The sequence below is a fragment of the Vulpes lagopus genome, chromosome 5 (assembly GCF_018345385.1).
Source record: "Vulpes lagopus strain Blue_001 chromosome 5, ASM1834538v1, whole genome shotgun sequence".
Classification (NCBI taxonomy): Eukaryota; Metazoa; Chordata; class Mammalia; order Carnivora; family Canidae; genus Vulpes; species Vulpes lagopus.
This window is the reverse complement of record NC_054828.1, coordinates 93,312,654-93,319,845: the sequence shown is the minus strand read 5'-3', so window position 1 is coordinate 93,319,845 and position 7,192 is coordinate 93,312,654. Positions and strand designations below refer to the sequence as shown.

Genomic DNA, 7,192 nt, shown 5'->3' with positions numbered 1-7,192 from the left:
AGACACTTGTTTGCAATCTGGAACTGAATGATTTCTAGGTCTTTCTCAGCAAATAGCACCACCTCCACCTAGGCAGATGTTCACACATTGGTTCATAATAATATTATGAAAGTATCTATTTCATTGTATATAATCCTGCTTTAAGAGCAAAAATTAAACAAAAATCCCAGAGCTCCTGGCCTTTAAACCTTGTACTACCCACTCTAAGCAAATGCATCTTCATAAAAATGTTCTGTGTTCATTTATTTGTGTGTGTGTATATCTTTTCTACTATGCTTGCTACCATGTGATCATCTAGGTCCCTGCTGTTTAGCCAAATCCTATCAATCCTTAATGGTCACTCAACTCATTCAAAGCAACGTTCCTTGATCAGTACTGTCATCACTGGACTACTTTCATTTTGAATCCTTGATGCATTTATAGCCGAGAGCACATAAGTTGCTTTTAAATACATCATCATATTAGTAGTACTATTCCAAGTACATTAGCACTCTCTCTTAAACAAGACTGAGGGCTGGAACAGTTCTTGACTCATGCCATTCTTATATTTCTCAAAGTGCTCAGCACCATTCTTCAGCATTATGTGACAAGTTTTCCTGTGTCACTCAGACTGCTAGTGCATAGGACAATAACTCTAATACTCTAGCATAGATGTAGCTGGTATCACCCTTTACAGCAGATAAGTGAGAATGTCATAACTTGAAAGTAGCCTGTGTCTGGTAGAAGGTACAGGAGATGGAGAGAGAAGGTGAGCAAGTAGATAGAAGCCAGAGGAACATCTAACACATCTTAACTATTAACATAACTACTTATTTACTATATAAAAAGGCAAGGAGAAAAGGTCATGATTACTTAAAAGAGAATTTGAATTCCCAAATAAATTACCTTACAAAAGAAATCAAACTTGCCCTTCAATACATTTTTGAACTGGTTAAAATGGAATAAAAATCACATTTCAGAGAAAAATCTGTAGGCTTGTATAGCAAGTCAGGTAGTTATAAAATAAATAAATCCTTCAAATATTTTACACAAATTTAAATTAAAAAAATAGGTCAAATGTTTACCCTATGTTTGGTGCACTGAAACACCATTTATCAAACTGACATTAAACTGGATTGCAAATCATATCCTACAAATAGTACAGGTGTGTCACTGAGGCTGATATGCACATGTGCATATTACATACATATAAAATGGTTAACACTGCTATGCATACTATTTCCATAAGTACTTTTACCCTCTAAAAGTCCTTTAGACTATTTTGAATTGAATTGCAAAGAAACAGTAAAGGAAAATGCTTTGACATTTGGTCAAAGCATTTGAAAATGCAAAAATTGCAATGGTTTTGGGATTTAAGATGATTGAACATGGGATAAAGTCAATATTCCTCACAAAATACCTGTATATGGAGAGTATATTAACATACTCATGTAACAAGTACAAGAAGAAGGTATATTACAGAACTCTGATTTCATTAGGTCTATTCCCATTTTTGTATTCTAATTTTTACCTAGACTTGGATGGAAATTTAATCAAATAATATTATATTTTTTTCAGTTCTAATAACCACCTTTAAGAAGAAGTGCACTGAAAGGGTATATATCCTTCTGTACCCATACTTCTATGGCCAATTTGATTTTTATTATGATGTGATATTGTAATTAACATTATGCTAAAACTAAAATCAACTGCATTATGGTTTCATCCACAACATTCAAGTATCTTATTGCTAAAATATTCCAAAATGAATCCAGTAAACATTTGCTATTTCCAATAGCCTGAGAGATGGATCCAGCCCTTTTTAGCAATTACAACTAAACTAGGCTCAGAACAGCTGTGTTAAAACCTCACGAACCAAAGCCAGTGATCCAAAAATCTAAAATGCTAGCGTTTTCTATCCAAGATAGAAAAACAAGCATCCAAAGCAAAGAAAACCCCACTATTAATCAAGTAACCAATCAACATTCACTTTGTTATTCAAGCTAATAGTTCTTTAAAGTTTGAAGTTTCTGCCTTTGTTATTTATTGGTGGTTCCTAGAGTCACAGTTTCAATGTCAAATGGGAGAGTCCTATTGACTCTTTTGTCCAGAAGTAACTTTGGGCAGCTGATTATATTTTTCTTAAAAAATGGTAACATTTGCGCTAATGCACAGTGCTTCTACATAGTCACATCCATCCTGTGCTGTGCATACACTCCTATTTGTCTCTTGCCTAGTTACATTTCTCCTTCAACTATGAATGTTAATGTCTGCCCACAGAAATAAATTGGAGTGCTGGAGCTGGATTGAGAATCATTCTGGTGTATTCCATTTCTTTGATTGCTCAGACAGTACCTCTCAAGGCCAGCTTTCCACTCATGAGTCACCAATGTGGAACGACATATCTGGGGGATGCTGCAAGCACTTGACTCCTATCAGCCATCTCCTCCATCAGAACTGATCATCAACATTGGAGTCTATGTGCAACGCTGTGAGTTTCATGTCATGGTTACATGTATATCCTCAAAGTGATTGGAAGTACATTTACAGAACTGGTGCCTATAATCTTGGGCTCCAAAGTTACCATCCACATCATACCATTTTACTGTATTGCTTCCAGGGTTCTTTATTAGTTCTTGTATATGTTCTAGTGGGTAGGATGCCACCATACATGGTTAAAAATGTAGTCTTTCACTATATTAAGAACTGAGTTATCCAATTGAGTGGATAAACAAAGCACATCAACAAGTAAGGTCATTTCTGGAAACCTATCCTACTGGATATGTGAGGCTTTTTTTGTAAAGTACCCCAGTTTCTCATTCTGTTTTCATACACCACCAAGACTGGTGATCCCTCCTTCTCAGATTAAATCCTCTGCAGTGTTAGTTCCATGCTCTAGGACTTCTAGAAGTCATCTATTGGTTTAATAGTCTCCTGCTCAGTGGTGTCCACTTCTTGTAAGAGAGACACCAACTGTTTATCCTGAAGCTTCCCTTTAAATCACTAAAATGCTATATCAGGACATCCTTTGTGATGTTCTCTTTTTGATCTCTGGAACAATGAGTTAATCCTGTCTAAGTTATGGTCCTTTTTTGAGAATCTTGATGAGAGATGTATAGACTCAATTCCCAGAAAAGTAATAATCCATACCCTGCTCCTGTGTCTCCTGCAAAAGCAGCTCAGGTGCAGTTCTATAGTCCCCTTTACCAGCTTACAGGGCTGGTAGCTGTGCTTTCAGGTTCTTCATTTCCCAGCCCTCACCGAGCCATTCACCACCTGAAGTAGCTCTTTTGAGGGAGAAATGGACTCTGAAGAAAGCCAAAATTCTTTGATAGGTTATGCCTGAGCTGCCTTCAGCATGACTTTTGCTCCTTCCAGATTGGTTGTGTAGTGTTGGCAATGAGAAAAAATTTTAAAAAATAGTTCTATTTGGCTGCATATGGTACCTCTCAGCCTATGGTTGATGGTACGAATGCCTAGGGGGCAAAGGGCCAGGTCAAGTGATCAATTTATAACAAAGAAGAAGTCAGTGAACCAGGCTGACTAGTTGGTAAACCTAATTTCTAACTTCCAACTCCAAACTCTATGTTCACTTAGTAGTTATTTAATTTTCCTCTCTTCATCTATTTTCTAATTACTCCAGTTGGTTTTGAGAAAAAAAAAAAAACACTTTTTCTGGTTAAATTATATACAACTTCTAAGGAAGAATTTAAGAAAGTTGAGCCAGGGGAATTAACACTGAAAAGATTTTTATAAGCTTCAACAACATTATTACTCAGGAATAAAGTAATAATTTTAAAAGCTTTGAATGTTTTATGAGAAGAAAATGAGTTAGGTACTGAAGGAAGAATCCAAGAGTTGTCATTTGGCATTGCGTTCCCCACAGCTCATATGTTGCCTAGAGTGGTGACCTATAACTGTGAAGGTTATAAGAAAAAGGCATGGCATGATGTAGAAGATTGAGATGTAAAGGGTATTAGCCTGGAGGATGTGTGGGCTGCATACGCTCCAGTTAGGTCAGCATGAAAAGAGAGAGATCTAAGTTTCTTCTTCCATGGGGCTGGGCCCGTGTGGGACCTTTGGTTTCTTCTGACTCTGTTACTTGGGTTTCTAGGACTGCCTGTTGAAAGAGAAAGCAAATGTGGAACAGACAGCAAGCAACATATGCCTTGTGGCTAGGCATTTTGTATGCTGTTCCTGGTGCTGCTGTCACAAACTCTAACCTTTCTGCCCATCTGGGACTCTGGACCCACCCACCTCTTTCTGTCTCAGTGAACTCCTTCATCCTGGCCCACTGTCCTCCTGGACTGCAGAACATGCCCAGCTTTTTCTGATCTAGACGCTTTCTCTCCCTGGCTTATTCTAAATAAAACCCCAGTACAACTTACCACCTTGTTCTTTTTTCTTCAATGATCATAGGCATGAGGGAGAATGTAGTTAAATGACTCTGCTAAACTTTTTTGACTGTTTACTGTGTACCAGGCACTGTTCTAAATGCTTTACTCATATCAACTTGTTTAATTCTTTTTTTTTTTTTTAAACTATTTTTTTTTAAATTTTAATTTATTTATGATAGTCATACAGAGAGAGAGAGAGAGGCAGAGACACAGGCAGAGGGAGAAGCAGGCTCCATGCACCAGGAGCCTGATGTGGGATTCGATCCCGGGTCTCCAGGATCGCGCCCTGGGCCAAAGGCAGGCGCCAAACCGCTGCGCCACCCAGGGATCCCAACTTGTTTAATTCTTTGACTATGTGAAGTCCATATAATTATCCCTATGCAGTAATTTGCCCAAGGTAACACAGATATTAGGGGACAGAGCCAAGATCCAGATAGTTTGGCTCCCAAAGACTGAACTCTTAACCATTGAAACATAAAACATAAGGCCTCTGTAAATAAACACCCAGGTGGTAAAATAGGAGATCCAGACCAGCCAGTGAAATCATTCAATATTTACCATATTTGTATTCTGTGCCAGGCTCCTATGCCTGCAATGACAGATCCTAAGTTATACCAGGTAACAGTTTTACATTCTCTGAGTTCCCAATCTACTGAACAATAAAATAAAGGACACTGTGATCATGGCTAGAAGGAAATGCAGTCTGATTTACTAAGAGAGCACAAGGGAGAAAGTGAGCAGTCCAAGGGTGGAAGATCAGGGAATGTTTCATGGTTGAGCCAGAGTTTGATCTGGATCCAAGCATTGTATTTGGGTATTAAGAGGGAAGACAGAAGGCAGCAGTTCCAGGAAAGGGACTAACAGAGAGTCTCAAGGGCATGCTGTGTACAGGGGCAGTACAAAAATCAGGATAAGAACTCTAATAGGACCAGAGCATAGAGATGAGAGGGCAAGGCCAGAATCTAGAAGACCTCATATGCCAGGTCAGTGTTTGCATAAAGACTAAAAGGTGACATATATCAGAGGTCTTGAGCATGCTTCAGGAGGATTGATGGGGCAGTAGAGTATGACATCAATTGGAGCTAGGAGCAACTAGATAGGAGGTAAAACAGTCTCTTAGTTAGAAAGGTCATTAGGCAAGTACTAGGCAAGGTGGGGAGATGAGCTTGAGAGGTAGGGATAAAGGTCCTGCTGAGTTGGATGAGACGTGAACAAGAGTGAGTTGTTGGAGCTGGTGAGAGTCGGAGTGCCCAGGCCTTTGCCCAAGGGTAAAAAGCTTTTCCCTTCACCTGGTTTCTTAGTACATTTTGCCCAACAAACATGAAGTATAAGGCCTCTACCTCCACTACTCTATGACCCTCAACAGAGGAAGAATAAAGTGGGTCTTGACTGAGATGGCATGTGATCAAATCCCTCTTGGTATCTATGAAATTCATACTGACAAGTGCATTGAGCACTTATGGAAAATTTGTAAGGCTTCACTTAGAAATTACATTAATTCTTATAGCCACAGTTCTTAAAAAGAGTCAGGAGAACTCCCAAAGTAGCCCAGAGAGCCATAGCTTATACAATGATGTGTTGAGTTGTTTACTTAGATCTTTATTTTGTTCTGGGATCTCAGGAAGGGAAACAGATGAAGTACTGTTTTGAGAAGGGCTTTGAGAACAGGTGTGATATACTGAGCAGCAATGCTGGGTTTGGATATAGGATGGGGGATAATGGAAACGCACCACACATAAGCTATCCCAACTCAGGCCCAGTTTTTGCGGAATCCTGGAGTTGAAATAGGTGAAAATCTGTAGGGATAAGATCCCTTGAGTATCTTTGGAGGACTTTTGGGTTTCTGGCTTTTTTCTCTGAGCACTTCTTAATGGAAATGTCAGTAACCTTTAAAAAAAAAGGTATGGAGAGACAGAACATAAAGACTCCTAACTCGGGGAAATGAACTAGGGGTGGTGGAAGGGGAGGAGGGCAGGTGTTGGAGGGGAATGGGTGACGGGCACTGAGGTGGACACTTGACGGGATGAGCACTGGGTGTTTTTCTGTATGTTGGTAAATTGAACACCAATAAAAGTTAATTAAAAAAAAATAAAAATAAAAATAAAAATAAAAAAAATAAAATTTTTTTAAATTAAATCAAAAAAACAAAACAAAACAAAACAAAAAGGTATGGAGATTATTTTGCTTTGTTAGTGGTCTTAGGAGAATAGCAGATATTTTGGACCTTGTTTTGGCAAATGATTTCATGTTCTCCCTTCAAAGAGAAGAATAGGACCTAGTATGATGGATACATGGGGATTGCCACTGACTGAGATTTAATACTCTTTCATTAGCACTGGCCCAAAAGAGACCAACTGCCCTTAAAATTTCTTTTCTGGTATTTTCCTTCTCTTGGTCCCAGAAAAGTGAGATAAGGAGACAGAACTAGATGGCTTAGATCTACCTATCTCTTCTTTCTTGACAACAATTTCAGAACATGTGCCCTTCTGGCACAGCCATGTGGTAATGGATGGCAATTCCAAAGTCACAGAGTAGTTCCCAAAGCATGCCTGAACTCAGTCTGAGGTTGAATGACCTGGATATCCACCACCCTATTTATGACTGCAAACTGGAATACCAAATGCTTCCTTCCTGTCACTTTGTCACATGCCAACCGATATGCACAGAGTCTGTTGTTTGCTCAACTATCACTCCTCTTATTCAGCTGAAAGCCAAGTGTCCCTACCATTGGTCCCTACCAATGAAACTTCATAAAAGAGGCTGATATGACTGCCTAAAACCTGAAGTGTTATTTAGTTTCATCAATACTAAGAGAT

General features: G+C 38.9%; 1 pseudogene; it reads right to left on the bottom strand.

Annotated features, from left to right (window-relative positions):
• Positions 1 to 1,942: 1,942 nt before the first annotated feature.
• LOC121491847 lies at positions 1,943 to 3,226 on the bottom strand (annotated as a pseudogene).
• Positions 3,227 to 7,192: the final 3,966 nt, after the last annotated feature.